Raw genomic sequence first — 21,394 nt, forward strand, 5'->3', positions numbered from 1 at the left:
TTAAAGGATGAGTGTCATTGGAAGAGTTTTCCATTTTGGTGACATTCATAGGGTTTTCCCTTCATGTGAATTTCATGTGATTCACAAGATACCACAAAAGGCTTTCCTTTAGCCAATGCATTCCTCCCATTTCTCCCCAGTTGGTAATTCTTTTTTTTAAGATTTTTATTTTATTTGAGAGAGACACAGTGGTAGAGGGAACACAAGCCTGGGGAGTGGGAGAGGGAGAAGCAGGCTTCCTGCTGAGCAGGGAGCCTGATTCGGGCCTCGATCTCAGGACTCTGGGATCATGACCTGAGCTGAAAGCAGTTGCTAAATGACTGAGCCACCCCAGTGTCTGGTAATTTTTTCTTTTTTCTGTGAGAGTATGAGGTAAAAGTCTTATCACATAAGCTGTACTTATAGGGTTTCTCTCCACAGTGAGTTAACTTTTGGGCTACTGAATGTTATTCCATATTGATGACAGCTTTTCTTCACTGAGTCATGATCAGTCTCCAAAATCATTCCCAGTGGTTTCTCTCCTTGTATCCATACCTTGTTCCCTCCCACACTGAGTCAGGATCAGTCTGGGTGACCAACACAATATAGATGAAGAGAGAATATATCCTTCTGTGACTAAGCCATAAAAGACATGGCTCCTGCATTGGTTCTTTTGGGTCACATTATTTGGGGGAGAACTTGCTGCCATATTATAAAGACACTCATTATTGCAGAAAGGCCTACATGGCAAGGAACCACAGGTCCCATGCCAACAACTGGCACTAGTTTGTCAGGAATGTGAATAATCAATCTTCAAAGTGGACCCTTCAGTCCTAAAGACTTCAGGTGCCTGCAGTTCTAGTCGACATATTGGTTGCAACCTTGTGAGGGAACCAGAACCAGAATTATATAGCTAATCCATTTCTGAACTCCTGACCTACATAAATTGTGAGATAATAAATGTTTGTTGCTTTAAAGCACTAAGTCTTGGGAATAACTTGTTAGGCAAAGATAATTTCTACATCCAGCATGAGTTCCCAAGGTGTTGGAGGATGAGAAATCAATGAATGCTTTCCCAGTCACTGCTTTCCTATCTACCTATTATGAATTCTCTTGTGCACAGAAAGCTAAGAGTTACTACTGAAAGATTTCCCACAGTGATTACATTCATAGGGTTTTTCTCCAGTGTGAGTTCTCATGTGTTTCTTAACAGATGAGAGATTATTAAATGCTTTCCCACAGTCACTATATTCATAGGGTTTCTCTCTCTTATGTATTCTCTTGTGCACAGTAAGAGAGAAACTACTGCTGAAGGATTTTGTACACTGATCACACTCAGGGTTTTTCTCCAGTATGAGTTCTCACACGCTGGGTCAGATGTGAGCTCTTCCTAAAGGCTTTCCCACAGTCATGGCACTCATACAGTTTCTCTCCTGTATGAATTCTGTTGTGTATAGTAAGGGGGACCTTGTGCTGAAGGCCTTGCCACACTGATTACATTCATAATGATTCTCCTCAGTATGAACTCTCTTGTGCCTTTTGAGGATACATCTAGTACAGAAGACATGAAAACACTGATTACATTTATAGGGTTTTTCTCCAGTGTGAATTCTCACGTGCAGTCTAAGGGAAGAGGGATTACTGAAGGCTTTCCCACAGTCAGTGCATTTGTAGGGTTTCTCCCCATTATGTATTCTCTTATGAAAAGTCAGGTAAGAACTACTGTTGAAGGATTTGCCACACTGATTATGGTCATAGGGTTTTTCTCCGATAAAAACCCTCTGATAGGGTTTTTCTGTGAAGGTTTTTCTGTTTTTGTGCTGAGTGAAGTTAGATTTTGTGCTGAAGATTTTAAAGCACTGAGTACATTCATTGAGTTTCACTACAAGATGATTTCTTTCCTGTTGATTGAGAGATGAATGATAACTATATAGTATTTTTAATATATTTTTTAAAAGATTTTATTTATTTATTTGACAGAGAGATCACAAGTAGGCAGAGAGGCAGGCAGAGAGAGGAAGGGAAGCAGGCTCCCCGCTGAGTGGAGAGCCCGATGCAGGGCTTGATCCCAGGACCCTGGGATCACGGACTGAGCTGAAGGTAGAGGCTTAACCCATTGAGCTGCCCAGGCGCCCTATAGTATTTTTAATATTCAGTGCTATCATAGGAATTCTTTCTCCCAGGAATTCTGTTATGTATAACATTATAACTTGGCATTTTTGCTACTGTAAGTGTTTGTATAGGCTTTATGCTAGTTTGAGTGGTTAGAAGTTAAAAAAGATGGTTGTGGTGCCACAAGTCCTTATTATAGTCAGAGAACATTTTTTTTCTGGTAGGTTTAACACAAGCTTATGTTTGAAACCTTCAAAATCTGAGTCACATTTATGGAAACAATTATGGAGATGCTCAGGGAAGAAATAATTGTGAAATAATTTTTTCTCCAAATTCACAATAGTTTCATGGTATCTCTTCAGAGGCCACTTTCTCTTGGGAGAATGACTCTGTGGTTTTTCTAACTTATGGCATTTTCTTACTGTGGAAAATTAGGGACCTTACCATTTTTATGCTTTCATACTGTTCTTTTCTAAAAGCATACTGCTTGGAAGTTAACCCTTTGGCTTTAAGTAGGGTCTCCAAATCTGAAACAAATTGAAAAGAAGTTTAAATTTGTGGGGAAAATGAAAGACAAAAAGTACATATTAGTGAAGGCAGACCTTAAAGGATTAGCATTTTTCAGGAGGTTTGCAGTGAAAGGGACACAGGTTTCACAATTTTGGTATTTTTAAAAAATGATTTTATTTATTTATTTCAGAGACAAAGATGGCAACAGAGATAGAGAGAGCACAGAGCCTGACCTGAAGGCAGACACTAAGCCGACTGGGTCACCCAAGTGCCCCAATTTTAGGTATTTTTTTAAAAAAGACTCTAGGAAGATTGAGATTGGGGCTGTTATAAGAAGGATTTGTCAGGAATGTAAAGTGGGAAGTAGCTGGACATGGAGCTCCTGTGAAACTTATATTTAAGAAGGAAAACAGACATATCTTTTCTCTTCCTCTAAGGCTGAAGTAAAATTTGAAGTGATGCACAGAGAATTTAAGAGGAAGCAAAGAAGGTACACAAAGAGGTTTATCTTAAATGCTTTTGATCTTGTCAAGAAAAAAAGGAAATTTTATAAAGCTCCCTGACTGACATTTCCTAATGTAACACTCCAAACTCCCAAGCCACATGCCAGAGATGTTCCTCACAAGGACTCACAATCTACCTGGGGCTCACCTGGACAGTTGCCTGGGAGAATTGTGATTTCCTCTGTAATCACTTTATCTTCTTGCTCCAATTCAGACACCAGGCCAGGTTTATCATCTTTATTTCCTATACATAAAGAGAAGACATAGTATGTAGGGGGACCCTACAGAGGAAAATGAGCCTCATCATGAATCTGAAGCCCCTACTTTTGAAGATAAGCAGGTGTGGTTTTACGAACAATGGAATAATTATCCATAAATTCTAATAAATATAGTAGTTCTCTTTCATAGTGAAAAAAAAATGTAACTTACCTCAGTCGATATGATACCCAGGGTGTTTGGGGGAATAACTAGTACCAGAAGCTAATGCCCAAGCTTAAATACAGATTTAAAAGCTCCAAAACTGTTATGCACAGAGAATATAAAGTCAGGGGCAGCACTAGATCTTCAGTTCATAGGAAAGGCATTAGACTGTAAGCTCCATGATGGTAGGGACCACATCTGTCTTATTCACCACTGTATTCCCAATTCCTAACACAGGCCTAGGAACATAAAGGTGTCCAAGAAAGACCTCTGAGAAGTGATGTCAGCAAAAATGGTGAAGTAGGGAACTCTGAAAGTTTAACTTCCACCAAAAAAAAAAAAAAAAAAAAAGCAAATAGGTAAAAACTATTAGAATTTACTTCACTAAAACTCTGGGAAGTGATGAAGAGCTTACAGCAGCAAGGAAAATGCTTAATCAAGAAAACCAGCTGAATCTGTAAGAGAGCTTTTTAGCTGACCCTCACCCCATCCTGCATCCCACCTCACCAAGTACACTGAAGACAGTTTGTGCTCTTAGTACTGGTGGAAGTAGGACAAATCTTATTTTCAAAGAAGTGTGGTTGTGTGTTTTTACCTTCCTGGTGACTCCCAAAAGGATTGGCTCAAAGGGCTTGCCTTTATTTTAACTCCAAACTCTCCTGGAGTTTAAGGGGCTATGTGGGTGGAGGGCTGGAACATGTACTGAATACATTTAAATGTATTAGCTACTGCTGCCTGGGGCAAGGGAAAATCACTGAAGTAGACATAAGACTAGCCCAAAAGTCTCAGAGGAAAAGTAGGGAGCAAGATACTTTGGGGGAGAGGGGCTTTGAAATGCTCCCACGTAGTCCTAAATATAGAACATGTACATACCCAGGGTTGGGTGTATGCTCAGAAAACATCTGAAAAGGCACTAAGCCTTCACCTTTGACAGCCTATCAGGTTCTATGCAAACAGGAAGTGAAGACTAAGGCAGAGTTACAAACTGTTTGAGTTGTGAAGGCATGCTCCTACATATACAGAGACCATCTGCAAAGACTGGGAGTTCCAGGCATTTAAGGAAATCTCTGATAAATCACTAGCTGACTGTTAACCCAACAAAACAGAGATTGCAGTGGCCACACATGATAAATACAGACATTACAAAATCAGTTCAAAAAATGTCACCAGGGGCGCCTGGGTGGCTCAGTGGGTTAAAGCCTCTGCCTTTGGCTCAGGTCATGATCCCAGGGTCCTGGGATCGAGCCCCACATCAGGCTCTCTGCTCAGCAGGGAGCCTGCTTCCTCCTCTCTCTCTCTGTCTGCCTCTCTGCCTACTTGTGATCTCTGTCTGTCAAATAAAAAAAAAATCTTAAAAAAAAATGTCACCAAACAACACCCAACTAGAATGAGCAACAACAATAAAACTTGGGGATGGGGGAATCTCTGACTTACAGAACTGCCATAACATTCCAAATGTTTGGGAGTTTTCAACAAATTACATGTGAAGAAACAAAGAAGCATGACCATTACAGGAAAAGGAAACTAAAAGACACTGTCCCTGGGATGCCTGTGTGACTCAGTGGGTTAGAGCCTCTGCCTTTGGCTCAGGGTCCTGGGATTGAGCCCCGCATTGGGATCTCTGCTCTGTGGGGAGCCTGCTTCCCTCTCTCTCTCCCTGCCTCTCTGCCTGCCTCTCTGCCTACTTGTGATCCCTCTCTCTGTCAAATAAATAAACAAAATCTTAAAAAAAAAAGACACTATCCCTGAGGAAGAGACTTACTAGACCAAGATTTCAACTATTTTAAGCATGCTCAAAGAGCTAAAGGAAACCATGAAAATGGATTCTCAACAAATAGTGAAAGACATTATAAAATAGAACCAAACAGAAATTTTGGAGTACAAAGTACAATAAATTAAAATGAAACATTCACTAGAGAAGTTTATCAGCAAATTTGATCTGGTGAAAGAAAGAATCACTGAACTTGAAGATAGGTCAACTGAGATTGTCCAATTTGAAGAATATAGAGAAAAAAGAAAAAGAAAAAAATAACAGAGCATAAGAAACCTGTGGGACACCTTCAAACAATGAACATGTGTATAATGGAGTTCTTGAAAGAGAGGAGACAGAGAAAGGGGCAGAAACAATATTTTTATTTTTTAATTTTTTAATTATTTATTTATTTTTTTAAAAATCTATTTATTTGACAGAGAGAGATCACAAATAGGCAGAGAGGCAGGCAGGGAGAGAGAAGGAAGCAGGCTCCTTGCTGAGCAGAGAGCCCGATGTGAGGTTCGATCCCAGGACCCTGAGATCATGACCTGAGCCGAAGGCAGAGGCTTTAACCCACTGAGCCACGCAGGCACCCCCAGAAACAATATTTTAAAAGGCAAATGGCCAAAAAATTCCCCAAATTGAAGAGAGTCATGGATCTACACAATCAAGAAACTTAATGAACACTGAAGAGGATAAAATTAAGGAGACCAGAGGTGCCTGGGTGGCTCAGTGGATTAAAGCCTCTGCCTTCAGCTCAGGTCATGATCCCAGGGTCCTGGGATGGAGCCTCACGTCGGACTCTCTGCTCAGCGGTGGGCCTGCTTCCCTCCTCTCACTCTGCCTGCCTCTCTGCTTACTTATGATCTCTCTTTGTCAAATAAATAAATAAAATCTTTAAAAAAAAATAAAGGAGACCAAATTGAGACATGTTATAATCAAACTGTTGAAAGCTAAAGACCGAGTATCCTGAAAACAGCAAGAGAATTTTTGGTTCATCATATACATGGGATCACCACCAATCAGATTAACAGCTGATTTCTTATGAGAAATTGCAGAGGCCATAAAACAGTGCGAGGACACATTCAGAGTGCTGAAAGAAAAAAAAAATCTTTGTCATCCATTAATTCTATATGCAGCAAAACTATCCTTCAAGAAAGTGAAAAGACAATCCATAGAATGGGAGAAAATATTTGCATATCATGTATTTGCTAAGGGTCCAGCATCCAGAATATATAAAGAACACTTATGACTCAACAATAAAAAGGCAAAAGGCAAACAACCCCAGCACCCCCCCCAAAATGGGCAAAGGACTCGAATACACATTTTTCCAAAGAAGATATACAAATGGGCTTACAGGCACATGAAAAGAGGACCCTTCTCCTTATTTTTTAGGGAAACGCAAATAACTATGTGTTCCCACATTGCTGGTGGGAATGTAAATGGTGCACGGAGAAAAGGTGGGAGGTTCCTCAAAAAATGAAACACGGAATGACCACAAGACCCAGGAATTCCATTTCTAGGTATATGTACAAGAGAACTGAAAACAAAATGTTCAGGCAAAAACATACATGAATACTCAGCACAGCATTCTTCACAGTAGCCAAAACATAGAAATGACTCAAATGTTCATCAATGTTGAGTAGGTACACAAAAAGTGGTGTATACACACAGTAGAATAACATTCAGCCACAAAAAGGAATAAAGTTCTGATACATGCTACAGCATGGCTGAACCTTGAAAACATTACTCTACGCAAAAGAAGCCACATACAAAAGGATATCTCTTGTACGATTCCATTCATATGCAATGTCCAGAACCGGTGAAAACATAGAGACAGAGAGTAGATCCGTGGTAGCTACTGGTTGGAGTAGGTGGGAAAGGGAGTGGCTACTTAATGATTATAGGGTTTATTTTTGGTGCAATAAATGTTCTGGAATGAGACATGGTTGTACAACCATGGCATTACTAAAAATCACTGAATTGAGCATTAAAAATGTTTTCTGTTCTGTGAATGTTACATGAATTAAAAACAAAAAGATTTATTACCTGAGTCATCCAATAAATGCAGGGCTGAGGCGGGGCTTACCCAGGGAGGCCAGGTTCCTGCAGTTCTCCCGCATCACGTCTCTGTACAATGTTCTCTGAGAGGGGTCCAGCAGCGCCCACTCTTCCTGTGTGAACTCCACGGCCACATCCTCGAAGGTCACCAAGTCCTGAGCCGTCACAAGCATTATGTCTTAGCCAAGGACTACCCCCACCAAGTTGACAGGAGGAGGACAGGAATAGAAACAGGGAACCCCAAGCATAAGATATATGGGAAGAGTCCCGAGCTGTGCTCTCCACTGCTTCTGGGCTCAGCCTGCAGTGCTCCTCTCCTGTCTACTGACGCCCACTGCCAAGGTGCAATGTACTTCTAAGTGAGTCGCTTATTCCAGGGAGACTGTGAAATCCTGCAGTCTTATCTCCCTCAGTCTCGGGGTTGAGCATAGGCCAGGGACATGGCAGATGCCAGAGATACTTCCCAGTGGCCATCAACAGTGGCTTGAATATAGGACCCAGTCATGTCTTTTCTTTAAAACTAATAATAATGTTATGTATAAAGTGATTCTGGAAGAAGTTATGAAAATATAGAAAATGTTGATAAACACTGACAACATTTTATCTACCACCAGATACTCAGAGATCCTGGAATGCCTGAGGACATAGTTTGGTTGTGGGGCTCCAGGCCCTGAAAGGTAAGTCCAACTCGGTGAAAAGAATAATGACTTGGAAAAAGGGGTCTCTGACTCACTGGTAACCAGCTTGTCAGGAAGCCATGCACTGACCCTTCCTCCTCTGTGCATCCTTTTTGAGGAAAGGCTGAGAACAGGGAAGGCTGAGCTGGAGAAAAAGAAATGAGTCCGAGGAGGTCGGGATGGCTCTGTATTCTAGCACTCACCAGTGTGGAGGCTTCCCCACTTACCCGTAACTGACCATACCCCAACACACGCACATGGGTGCACACACAACTTTCACAGGAGGCCAGAGCAGAGTCCTGTCTCACCAAGGCCAAGACTCTTACTGCACTGGAGGAAAAGGCGATGGTTCCCATTTCACAGCAGAGGAAACTGAAGTTCAAGGGGCAGCACTATTGTTTTATCAAGTTTACAGAAAGAATTTGAGGCATAATTCAAAGGCTCTCTCATATTCACCACACAGGTGACACCTCCACAGTCGCCCAAACCAGCAACACCCCAAATCCCAAGAACCACATGGGGTCCCTGTGACCCCCGGGGCATCTGGGGCTTGACTCCCGCCTCACTGCTCAGCCCCTCCTCTCCCACTCTGTGGTGCAAGGGCCTTTAATGTTTGGACTCTGGGGACCCCCAACTTACCGCAAGTGGGGGACAGAACCACGGCTGCCATCCTGTGACTCAGACAGAGAACCCGGACGCTCCTCCTCCCGTCCCCACCGTGCACACAGGCCAGGCTCTGGAAGAAACGGGGAAACAGGAGCGTTCACAGCCTCTCTCCCTCCCCAGGCTACTGAGGACGGACCTGTCGCAGCCTGCCCACCGTGTCCTCCTTCGAAGCGCAAGTGGGGTCTCCAGTCCTGGGTCTTTACTTTGCTTAGAAGGTGATGAACGCAGGGCATGTGAAGGCAAAACTTGTCCTCTTCTGTCCTAACCGGTACGACCAGCACGGGCCTGCGCCGCCCCCACTGGAATCCTCAGGCTCACCGAGTCTCAGGGCACGTTCTCCCCATCCAAGTGCTTGTCACACACACAGTCCCAGCTACGACCCTTTACCAGCTGGACACGCTGGCACCTGCCTCCCCTCAGTCCTTCCCCCGCCAGTCCCACCACTGTCAGATGACGTCAGAGGGCGTGCAGATGACCCTCACCGTGTTGCGAGTTTGCCTCCATCCACGTTGGCCACACCTTCCATCGGCACCACCCTAGACCCTGTCTTCACCAACCCCGTTCTACCATCTAGAGCAGCAGCTCAGAAATGTCTCTCTGAACCCAGCCTCCCAGACGGCGCCCTTGTGCACTCCGTGTCTCTCTACCACACAAAGGACTCGGTCCAGCCGCTCTCCTGCTTCCTCAGGCACTTCCTGTTTCATGTTCACAACATCTTGCCATTTCCTAAATTTATTACTAATGACAGTTTGTCAGCAGCTAATATAACTCTAAATTTAAGCTAAGCTTATTTGAATTAGAGTGTTCTATTAACCATTTTTCATGCTGCTTAGAAAAGTAACCCTCACAAAAAGATCGCTTTTGTATCATGGTGACATCTATGTGGTCCAGTCATATTTGAGGAGAATGCCCACACTTCTTTAATTCTTACAAGAGGGGTAAATATTACTGGCTTTTCACCATTTAGAATGGCAAAAATTAACAAGGCAAGAATCAACAAATGTTGGAGAGAATGTGGAGAAAGGGGAACCCTCTTACGCAGTTAGGCTTTTCAGTATTTCTACCTTAAGTGCGTTTTGTCATTATAAAAAAATAATAATTGTTGGATTGCTATTCAATTACTCAGCATTAGGTTTTTGTTGTTGCTGTCTTTATTATAAATCCGTATTCCTCATATTGAGCCATTTTTACCAATATGTTGCCTTCCAGTAAATATACATATAGGAGATGCAGTAATTTTAGCAGTGAAATACATCTGTAAGAAGGGGAGTTTTCCTTCCGATTTCACCCAGTCTCTTTCCCTGATCACAGGCAATGTGTTTTTACCCTTTGACCCATTTTCTTGTGTCTCACTTACTCCTCAACTTGGGACATTCTGGTTTCAATCACTACCAATCCAAGGACACCACCCTTGGTAGAATCACTGGAGATCTTATTCATAACAACCGATGCAGACTGCAACTACAATGATACTATTTCTTATCTGTCGATCAAAAAAACCCTTTATTGGAAAGTCTGCCTGGAAAGGCACTCTCCTACACCGCTGGGTTGCAATCCTACAGAAGGAAATTTGTCATGATCACAGAAAACAGTGAAGACGCTAACTTCTTCTCCGACCATCCCACTTGTAGGAATCTTTGTCGAAGATACAGATATACTAAAACAGATGTTTAAGACTATTTATTGTGACAATAAATATAATCGTGAAGGTCTAGAAGCAACACAAATGAGTATCTATAGGGAACTGGGAAGTAAACTAGGGAATACCCGTATAGTGAAGGATCATGCAGCCATTACAGAGTGAGATGATCCCTAGGTATTCATAGAGAGTATTCTCCCCAATAAATATAAGGAGATGAAAAAAATCAAGGTACAAAGGAGTATACAAAATGTTCCTTTTATAAGAAGGGAAGGGCCCGGAGACACACACATATATGTGTATATATATATATATATATATATATATATATATATATATGCATATATATTTTTTGGATATATACATTTATAGACACATTGTAGATAGATACATACACAAATATCCATACCTATTTGCTTATGGATGCAAAAAAATACTGAGAGGATAAAACCAATGAGTGTAAATGGTGACCAATAAGGGCAGGAGAATAATTGAGAAGAGACAGGAATTATAGTTAGTATTCCCAGAACATGTCTTATTAGAGAATTTTGGCTTTGGAATCATATTTTAAAAAGTACAACTGCAATTCTCAAAACTGAAATAACATAAACCTAATTGCACATCAAGTTGGAAACAGGATCACAAGAGAGTCTGAGAAAACGATGCCTTCCCATGACTTTAAAACAAAGTCCATTGCTAATTCTGCCAGTTTCCTATTGGTGGACATGTGAGTTGCTTCTCATCTTTTGCTGCTGGAAATAACACTCTCACGAATAACCTCATATTGTATTTTCAGAGGTTGACATTCAGACTGTATTTCCAGAAGTGTTGTTGCTAGATACAGACAGCAATGTTTCTGAGTGTCATTTTTTATATATAGTGAAGGAGAATACCATTAAGTAAATAAATCAATGTTGTTAGGAGTCAATATTTTTAGTATAACATATAAAAATTAACATAAAATCCAAAAAGTTAAGGAAAAAAAAACACTGCAAAGTTAAAACTGAATTAGAAATATCATGTTAAATTCATGGTTTAAAAAACATATTTCTCGCTCAGTCAGCTGAGTGTGCAACTCTTGATCTTGGGGTTGTAAGTTTGAGCCCCATCTTGGGTGTCACGATTACTTAAAAATAAAATCTTAGGCGCACCTGGGTGGCTCAGGCAGTTAAGCGTCTGCCTTATGCTCAGGTCATGATCCCAGGGTCCTGGGATCGAGCCCCACATCGGGCTCTCTGCTCCACGGGGAGCCTGCTTCCTCCTCTCTCTGTCTGCCTCTCTGCCTACTACTTGTGATCTCTGTCAAATAAATAAATAAAATCTTTAAAAAAAAAACAAAAAACCAAAAAAAACCCAAAATAAAATGTTAACAACCTTGTTGGCCCACTGGGCCAAAAGCATACATATATTTCCTAGCAAAATCCAGGGAAAGTTCTGCTCCGGGGTCACTTAGCACGCCCAGTGTCTAGATCTTGGTTTTTAATACTATTCGCCATTCCAAGGAGCAAAGCATGAAATAGTAATGGAAAAATCTCTAGTATATGTTAAGGGACAAAACGCAAGACAAAGAAAAATGCATACAGTACTACAATGTTTTGTGTAAGTAAAGTGGAAACAAGAATACATTTGCTTTGGGGCGCCTGAATGGCTCAGTGGGTTAAAGCCTCTGCCTTTGGCTCAGGTCATGATCCCAGCGTCCAGGCTCCCTGCTGAGTGGAGAGCCCCATCCTGGGATCAAGCCCCACATGGGGCTCTCCACTCAGCAGGGAGCCTGCTTCCTCCTCTCTCTCTGCCTGCCTCTCTGCCTACTTGTGATCTCTGTCTGTCAAGTAAATAAATAAAATCTTAAAAAAAAAGAAAAGAAAAGAAAACATTTGCTTGTATTCACCTGAAAACCTGGAAGGATAAGAATGCACAATAAACCATTAAAAGCAATTACCTATAGGTCGCTAAGGGAAGAACAGGTGAGGGCACGCTTATCATATCATCTTTAAGTTTTCAACCAAATGCAAGGAAAAACTTTAACCAGAATTTTCGACATGTGAGTATTTTCTTTAAGAAAACCGAGTAATCTAATTTTTAACCCTCACTCTTAGTGACTCCTGGTGTCACTTTCCCACAGCAAGGACCCATCAGCAGTTCTGCATAATGGAAGCTGCTGGAACCTGTCGCTGCAATTTCCACGGGGAACTCAACCTGGTCACATGAAAATCCACGGATCCCTGAGAACAGGTGGAGCCTGAGGCTGGTTTCAACCCAAACTCAAACTGGAGAGATGCTCCTCTTGCCTTGGGGGAAAAAATAAAGGCACAAAGATTGCTTTTGAGGTCTTTATATAGAAAGTAATAGTTGTTGGATAGAAAGACCGCTCACTCACCATTTTTAAAATTTACTGATTTGAGATGTAGTAAGAGCCCAGCCTGCTGGCCGAGCCTGAATTTGCCTGGTTCGCACCCATCCGTCTGCTCCCGCGCGGGAGAAGGCGGCGTCAGGCTGTGCGCATCCGCCTTGCTCACTCTTTTCGCAGTTTAGATAAAGCTTCTACGGCTTGTCGCATGGGGGTCCCTGGGGTAAGGGACGCAGCTGACCTTGAAACGATTTGCACAGCAGATTCAAGACTTCAGAGACTTAAGGCCCCGCAGAGAGCGGGGGTTCCTTACCTTGGCACCGCGGACACTGGGGCGGGATGACTTTTGGTCGTGGGGGGCGGTCCCGCGCGTGGGGCCGTGGAGGGCTGAGGAGCATCCCCGATCACCACCCTCCAGATGCCGGTATGTGACCACCCCATTGTCGCCAGACAGGGCCGGAAGTCGGGGAGGGCAGAGTGGCCCCCAGTGGAGGTGACGGGGACCGTGCTTTCTGAGGGGGATGGCGCGTCCGGAGCCAGAGGCTGACCTGAGAAACAGCCTGAGGCCCCGGGGAGGGAGGAGGGATGCGGGTGTAACCGGGGACTGCCCGAGGCCCAGCCCCTCCAGGATGGGGTCGGAGATCGCAGGCTCGCGGCTCCGCGAGTCCTGCGCGGACCTGTAGCGCAGACAGGAGCCGCAGCCAGGGCCCCGCCCCCGCGGCTCCGCCTCGGCCCCGCCCCTGCCCCCTCGGCTCCTCCTCGGCCCCGCCCCCGCCGCACTTCCGCTTCCGACCTCGAGCCAGCTGCAGCTGAGAGGGGCACCTGGGGTCTCCGGGCTGAGGCGGGGGGCGGCGGGGAGGGGGTGGCTGGCGGGGCTGGAGCCGGGCCTTGGGTGCGCGAGGGGCAGGGACCCGGCCTACCGGAGTGGTGGCCGCGAGGGGCGGGGGGTCGGCGGGTAGTGGGGAGCCGCGGCGGGGAGGGGAGGGCGGGGACCGGGCCTCAGGCCGGGGTGCTTTAGTTTGCTTAACTGACAAGAAAAGACAACTTTTTGACAAAAACCCATGAGGGCAGTATGGAAAAGTGAGGCGCCGAAGTATCTCTTAACTTTTGTTATTGGAGAAAAAGGAAATAACCAGGAAACAATCAAGGAATACAGTGGGTGCGGAGATAATCCTTGTGTAGATGGAAGCTTAGTATGTGATCGAGGTAGCATTTCAAATAACCAGGGAAATGATGATTTAATAATGGTTTGAGGAGAATGTAGGATACATTTTTAAAATTAACAAGTATGCAGGAAGAGATTCCAAATATATTCTGAAAGGTAAAATTAAAACTGCTAAAGGAGTCAGAAGAAAACATGAAAGGACGTATGTGTAACCGAGTTATTTTGCCCAAATGGGAATCTTTTTTTTTTTTTACATTTTTTTAAAGGTTTTTTTTTATTTGACAGAGATCACAAGGAGGCAGAGAGGCAGGCAGAGAAAGAGGAAGGGAAGCAGGCTCCCTGCTGAGCAGAGAGCCCGACTGGGGGGCTCGATCCCAGGACCCTGAGACCATGACCTTAGCTGCAGAGGCTTAACCCACTGAGCCACCCAGGCGCCCCCAAATGGGAATCTTTATAATAACTGTCACTTGAAAAAAACCGAAGGTGCAGTGGAGGATGGCCTGATATTTCCAAGTTACGAAATGAACTTTTCAGTCTAGAGAGGTGTCAGAGGAAACAGAGAATGTGCTCACTGTATATGTACTAGTGGGAGAAATAGCTAGATCAAACAGGAAGTCGTTAATCCAAAGTAGAACTTCTGTTTGTGAGCCTTGATGGCTAAGGGAGGTGTAGGTAGAGACTCTTGAAATAGAGCGGAGAACTTGGAAAAGAGATAAAGAACTAAAGATAATAGTTTTGTGATATCTAAGTGAAAAACCAGAGTGATTTATTGTTTAAAGACCTAAAAATATGATGAGACTTCTGAGATAAAATCTAAGAATGCATGTTTTCTCCAGGAACCTATTTTATTCCTTAAATCTTTTGAAGAGTGCTTGGTGGGTCTTAACAGGGAAAGATCAGCACTTTGGGGCAGAGATGCTGCCTAGTAATCTAGTGCTTGAAGCCAAGATGGTGATCTCCACAGGCACCATGACCTTGCCCTTGGTGTTGTGATAGAGGGGGAGGACAGTGATTCAGACACTGCAGAACACTTTTCTCTCTTCTAGCCTTCACCACCCCCCAAACGCAGCATGCGTGTGTTCACGCGCACACACATGGACACACACACACTCCCACCACCACCACCAAGAGCACCAACACCAACAATGGGTACATGGATTACACAAAGGGACAAAGCTGTGCGGCAAATTAGGAGAACAAAAGATGAAGACAGGCCTCCTGACAACGGTCTTTTAGGCTCAGTATTTTACCTGTAGGCTTGAACTACCTATTAGACTTTTTTTCTGTTTGGGGAGACAGTAGGCTATTTAAACCCCTACTCCTGGAAAGCAAGATTCCACTTGTGCCATAGTTTTGGAGCTGTTGTTTTGACAAGCTGGGGACACACATGGTCCCATATTTCTCCCTTGTCGCGGCTGGCGCGCCGAATCAACCAGGAGCGTGAGGGTAAGAGGATGAAGAAAAGAACTCGAGAAGCAGAGAGATGGGGACAGGAGGAGCGCTGAGGAGGATGTCCAATAGTGCTAAGTTTATTCAAAGCATTAAGGCCGTATATATAGTGATATTACCATAGGCGAAGCAATACACCTGTGTCTAGTTAAACAACCACAAGTTTTCACAATTGACTCTAAGCAGACCTCGTGATGCCAAATGGCTGATGCCAGTACAATTGTTCTGTATTGATACAGCAAACCTGAAAGTAATTTATGGGCTATACTAGGGCAGCAAGGACCAGCCACGAACTTTTGACGTCAACCGAATTGTTCTCATTTGTTTAGCAAGCGTGTGGGAAGTCACGTAGGCGAGCGCACAACACATAGCACAGACCCTTTCTCAGTGCTACTCAACTTTTCCCGTCCTAAACCTTTTGTTAGGTTATTTGGACTTTAAAGGAGGCACGAGTCAGGGCCTGGTTTGGTCCTCGTCTCAAGCCTTACCGTGGCCTCCCACACGCCTTCATGTTTTATCAGAAATGTCAGGGTTTATGATCTATAAAACAATACACAATTTTCCTTATTACAAAGGTTATGTGATCATTTTATTAGAAAAGCAAGTAAACGGGAACAAGGGGCACCTGGGCGACAGTCAGTTACGCCTCAGCCTTCAGCTCAGGTCATGATCTTAGGATCCTGGGATCAAGCCCCACGTCAGGCTCTCAGTTCAGTGGGGAGCCGGCTTCTCCCTCTCCCTCTGCCTGCCACTTCCCTTGCTTGTGCTCTCTCTCTGTGCTAAATAAATAAAATCTTAAAAAAAAATGAAAACTAAGTCAACTGCAAGTTCATCTTTAAAAGATATTCACTATTGACATTTTGTTCATCCTCTTCCAGTCGATTTTCCTGCTTTATTTATAAACAAATACTAATTCACAGCACTGATACTGCATAATAACTAAGTTTTTGTTAAAAAAAAAGTAGATGCTGAACATTCCCCCATATTCATAAATAGTGATTTTTAATGTCTGGAGTTCTCTGAGTATATCACAGTTGCTTTAACCAGCATTCTATTCTTGGGAGAAGCCCCAGGAAAAGGAATGTCTAGACAGAGTATTCTTATTTTAAGACTTTGATAGATAGATTTCTGAATCACTGTCTTACTCTATATTCCCATCGGGAATGAAAACTAGTGTGACTATGTCCCCATACTTTCTTCACAAAAGGGTATTATCACTATTTTTAATATTTGCAAATGGTTGAAAGCATTTCTTCAAGGGTAAGTGTACTTAATATATCCATGGGTGAGTTCTATTTCCTCTTTGTCCATTTTTTAAAAATTCTTTAACTCATCCTTACTGATTCATAAGAGTTCAGAATACCTCAGTGCTATTAATCTTTACATAACATGTTTACCAGATTTTTTAAGCCGAGGCGTCATTTACTTATTAATTTTGTCATGGGGTTTTCTGACAAAGGAAGTCTTGAGATCTTATGGAATCAAATTTTGCCCATATTTTCCTCGATGGCTTATGGATTTCATGTCAAACTTAGATCTTATAAAACCCATGACTATAAAAATAGTCACTTTCTTCCTCTAGAAATTTGTGGATCCATTTCTTAGATTTGAGTTCTTAATTTGTCTAGAATAGAGGTGTAATTTCAACAATTTAGTATTCTATGGTAGGAAAGTGCCCTTATAGAAATTATTCTAGGGAAAGACCTACACAAATGAAGGGGAGCAAAGAAGGTAATTGGAGTCATAAACAAATATCACAAAATATGTGTCAGGTTACAGTAACTTCTGACCTGAATTAAAAGAGAAAGTGGCTCAGTGACAACAAAATGGCAAAGAAATAAAAAATACTCAAGAAAATATGAAGAAAATGAGGAAAACCTATGATAATCCAACCATTCAAAGTTAAGTGGTTTGAGACCATTTCACAGTATGCGTTTATTATCTTTCCAAATGCACAAATATTTTCAAGTCAGTGTATTTTGGAGTGGACATCCGCAATAGTAGGATTAAGTTTGAAATTTAGGGAAGTACTAATAGGATCACAAAACAGACCTGGAGGGTAACATAAGGGTCATCTGGGGTTATTACTCATCAGGAGATGAAGAAATAAGCCCTCAGAGATGAACTATTTCAACTAATTGAAGTTCTTTTCTTCTTTCCATGTAGAATTTGTGTATTGCTTCATATTTTTGCAACACACACACAAATCTGTAGTTATTTGTTTATAATAGTAATCTTTCTAGGTAAGCAAGATACATGGTCAAGTACTAGCTTCCTTATTTTTTAAATGACCAAGCCTAAATATAAAACCTAAATATTAATTCAGTTTAGAGGTTTGAGAAGATCTATTTCTGCAAAACATTTTGGTTAATTCTCCTGAAGAGAAATGAAACAGTCTGCTCTCCAGAAGGTCCGTGTTTATGTGAGAACATTTTGATGGCAAAATTACAATGCGAAGGGGACAGCCCACGACTACTACAGGTAAAGAGCAGTGCTCTTGGCATTCCAAGAAGGAAGAGGTTAAATTTCACTGGGGACAGACTGGGACACACTTCTGAAAGAGATATTACAATGTGGTTTTTATCACCTCATGCAAATATTAATGATATAACTTAAGTTATTTGCTATAAAAAGTAACACAGTAAAGACACAAATCTGAACTAGTTTACAATCACACTCATGTGGTCAAATGTTTTGTAAAATTTGCAAAAGTAAAATGTTATTTTATTTTTCCTTTTTTCCCAGCTTTGTTATGATACAATTGATAATTAAGAATTGTACATATTGGGGCGCCTGGGTGGCTTAGTGGGTTAAAGCCTCTGCCTTCGGCTCGGGTCATGATCCCAGGGTCCTGGGATCGAGCCCCACATCGGGCTCTCTGCTCAGCGGGGAGCCTGCTTCCTCCTCTCTCTCTCTCTCTCTCTCTCTGTCTGCCTCTCTGCCTACTTGTGATCTCTGTCTGTCAAATAAATAAAATCTTAAAAAAAAGTACATATTTAACTTGATTTGATCTACATATACGTTGTGATTAATTACCACAATCACGCTAATTTACATATCCATCACCTTATTTACCAACCATCTTTTGTGTGCATGTGTATATGTTAGGAAGGCTTAAGATCTGCCTTCTTAGCAAATTTCAAAATGCAATTCAGTATTGTTAATTATAATCTCAGTCTTAAACTTTAGGTCTCCAGAGCTGTTTATCTTGCGTAGCTGAAACTTTGTATCCCTGGACCAAGGTCTTCCCATTTCCTCCTCCCCTTATCCCCTAGAAACCACCTTTATACTCTGCTTCTGTGAGTTTGAATATTTTAGGTTTCATGTTTAAGTGAGATCATGCAGTATTTGTGTTTCGGCATCTGGCTTATTGCACTTAAATAAGGTCTTTCAGTTTCATCTGAATTGTCTCAAATGTCAGGATTTCCTTTTTTTTTTTTTTTTGTTAAGGCTGAATAACACTCCATTAAATAAATCACATTTTCTTTATCCATTTGTCTATTGACAGACATTGTGGTTGTTTCCGAGTCTTGACTGTTGTAAATAATGTTAAAATGAATGTGGGGGTGCAGATACCTCTTAGAGATCCTGATTTTCTTTGGACATACACCTAGAAATGGGATTACTGGATCATATGGTTGGCTCAATTTTTAATTTTTTGAGGAACTTCCATACCGTTTTTCTCAGTGGCTGCACACTGGAAATTCCCATGAACAGTATATAAGGGTTCACTTTTCTTCGCATCCTTGCCAACATTTGTTATCTCTTGTCTTTTTGATGACAGCCATTTTAACAGGCGTGGGTATCTATCCCCTTGTAAAGTATCTTTTACAACATTTCAAGGCACAAAAGCAAATACTGAAATAAAGTGAACCTACAATCAGGCCTTTGGACCTCTGTGTCATAATGTTAAAGCAAAATCTTAAAACTTTCAAGTTTTGAGAACTATAGATTCACGTGCACTTGTAAGAAATAATACAGAGAGATCTTGCAGGACTTTTACCTGGTTTCCCCCAATGACAACATCTTGCAAAACTGTAGTATTGTACCACAACTGGAGAATTACCATTGATATTGCCCAGATACAGAAGGGTCTGATCATCCACAGAGATCCCTTATTCCCTTTTATAGACACATACACTCCCCTCTCTGGCCACTTCTATCCTTTATCCCCTGGATATCACTAACCTGCTCTTCCTCTCCATAATTTCGTCATTTAAAGAATGTTCTAGAAATACACGTATGTAACCTGTTGGAATTGGTTTTTTGCCCTCAATATCCTGGAGGTTCATCCATAGTTTGTTCCTTTTTTATGGTTGAGTAGTGTTCAGTGGTGTGAATATACCATATTACTCTGTTTACCCAATCACCCATTAAAGTATATTGGAGTTGTTATGTTTTTTGGCTATTCAGAATAAAGATTTTCAATAAACATTTGTGTACAAGTTTTTTTGTGGGAACATGAATCTTAGTTTCTTTGGAATAAATGTATAAGACTTAAATTTTTTTTTAATTTTGAAATAATTATAGAATCAAGCACTTAGAAAAGCAGTAGAGAGAGTCCCATGTACCCATCACTCAGTAAGCCTCATTGGCCTTCCCTTTCAGGTCAAGCAGAGGGGACAGAAGGAGGGCCAGACATGTGTCAGGTCACCAGCCTGTGTAACTTCTGGCATTAAAGGCCGATGTGCCTGTCATCTTCTACTATTTTTAGTATTTGCAAACAGTTGGAGAAGGCATTTATCCTAGGCTGAATAAGGTAATCAAGTGCTTTTGGCAATTTCCTAAATCGTGAATTCAGTGCCAACATTTTCTTCTTTTTCACTTTCTTACTCTTTGGCATTTTGTAGGTAACCTGTCTTACATCTGTGGTTGCTATGGAAAGAAACCACTTCATACTGTGCAAATTAAAATGATATACATGTGGGCGGATTAATTTTCATTCTACTTAGCACTCCCTGGTCGTTCTAAACCAGAAACAAATGAATTTCAGTTTTGGGGATGTCACTGCTGCGATTTCTTTGAATTCAGATATTCTTTCGTGCACTCTCTTATTTCTTTCGGGAACTTCCTGCGCCGGCCCCCACTCAAGATAACCTCTGTACTTCTTTTCTTTTGTATTTTTCTTCTCTTTCTCACTGTTCTGTGTTCACGGCACACGTCTCACTACCTTCCAATTTGCCAGTTCTCTAAGCTGTTCGGTTTGGGTCCTGGTATTTGTTCTGTGTATTTAATTTATATAATGTATTTTGAGTCCTCTATATTTTGTTTTCATATTTCCAATTTTCTGCATCAGACGTGCACCTCTGTGTTACTTGGCCTGCTTTGCCAATGCTTCTAAGATGCCCTCTTTGATTTTCATCTTCTTCCTCATGCAGTTTCCTCCCTTTCTGTGCAGTTTGGCTGATCCCAGCCAACTTTTGGGTTGTATATACAACCTGTGTATACAAGGATGGAGATGTGATCATTGGTAGGTCCTCTCCACCTTCATACATTTCTCCCACACAGTAGGAACAATGGACCTAAGAAGGATGTCATGTTCCCCCTAGTAAGTACCTTTCATTTATTTTCTGCTTAATTTTTATGCTGGAGGGGGCCTCAGGGGTCTGTGGATGGATGGACCTAGACTCTCCATATCACCTGTCCTGTTCTTCCTCTGTGTCCCACACTGTTCGTAATTAACTTCTTCTCTTCCTGTTGACTTTGTTTCCTTCAAAGGAAGGAAGAGAGTTCTTAATCAGGCAGACGGTAATTCTAAAAGCAAATTTTAAAGGAAAACATAGAAGAGGGAATGATGCCTCATGCAGAAGGAAAAAACATGCATCGGTACCTACAGGAGTGAGTGGGTAGGAACAGTTTGAGAATTGCGTGAAGATTTGGGAATCTTAAAAATTAAAGCAGAGGTAGTAGGGGTAAGCAAGGCCAAGTTTACATAGTATCCTCTTGGTCTTTCTAAGACTTTGTGGGATTTTTTAAGGATAAACATGAGCACATTTACATATGGAAATGTCGCTAGTGATGCTGGACTGGACAGAGAGCCTGAGTAGAGAGCTACTGTGATGACACAGGAGAGAAACAACTAGAATCTTAACAGAAGTAGTGGGAGTGAAGTC

At 42.0% G+C, this 21,394-nt stretch overlaps 1 pseudogene; it reads right to left on the reverse strand.

Moving 5' to 3' along the window:
* Positions 1 to 1,073: 1,073 nt before the first annotated feature.
* The window catches only part of LOC116883038, a 101,724-nt pseudogene continuing 81,403 nt past the window's right edge, over positions 1,074 to 21,394 (reverse strand).

Source organism: Lontra canadensis, unplaced genomic scaffold (genome assembly GCF_010015895.1).
Source record: "Lontra canadensis isolate GAN:19392208 unplaced genomic scaffold, GSC_riverotter_1.0 scaffold88, whole genome shotgun sequence".
Lineage (NCBI taxonomy): Eukaryota > Metazoa > Chordata > Mammalia > Carnivora > Mustelidae > Lontra > Lontra canadensis.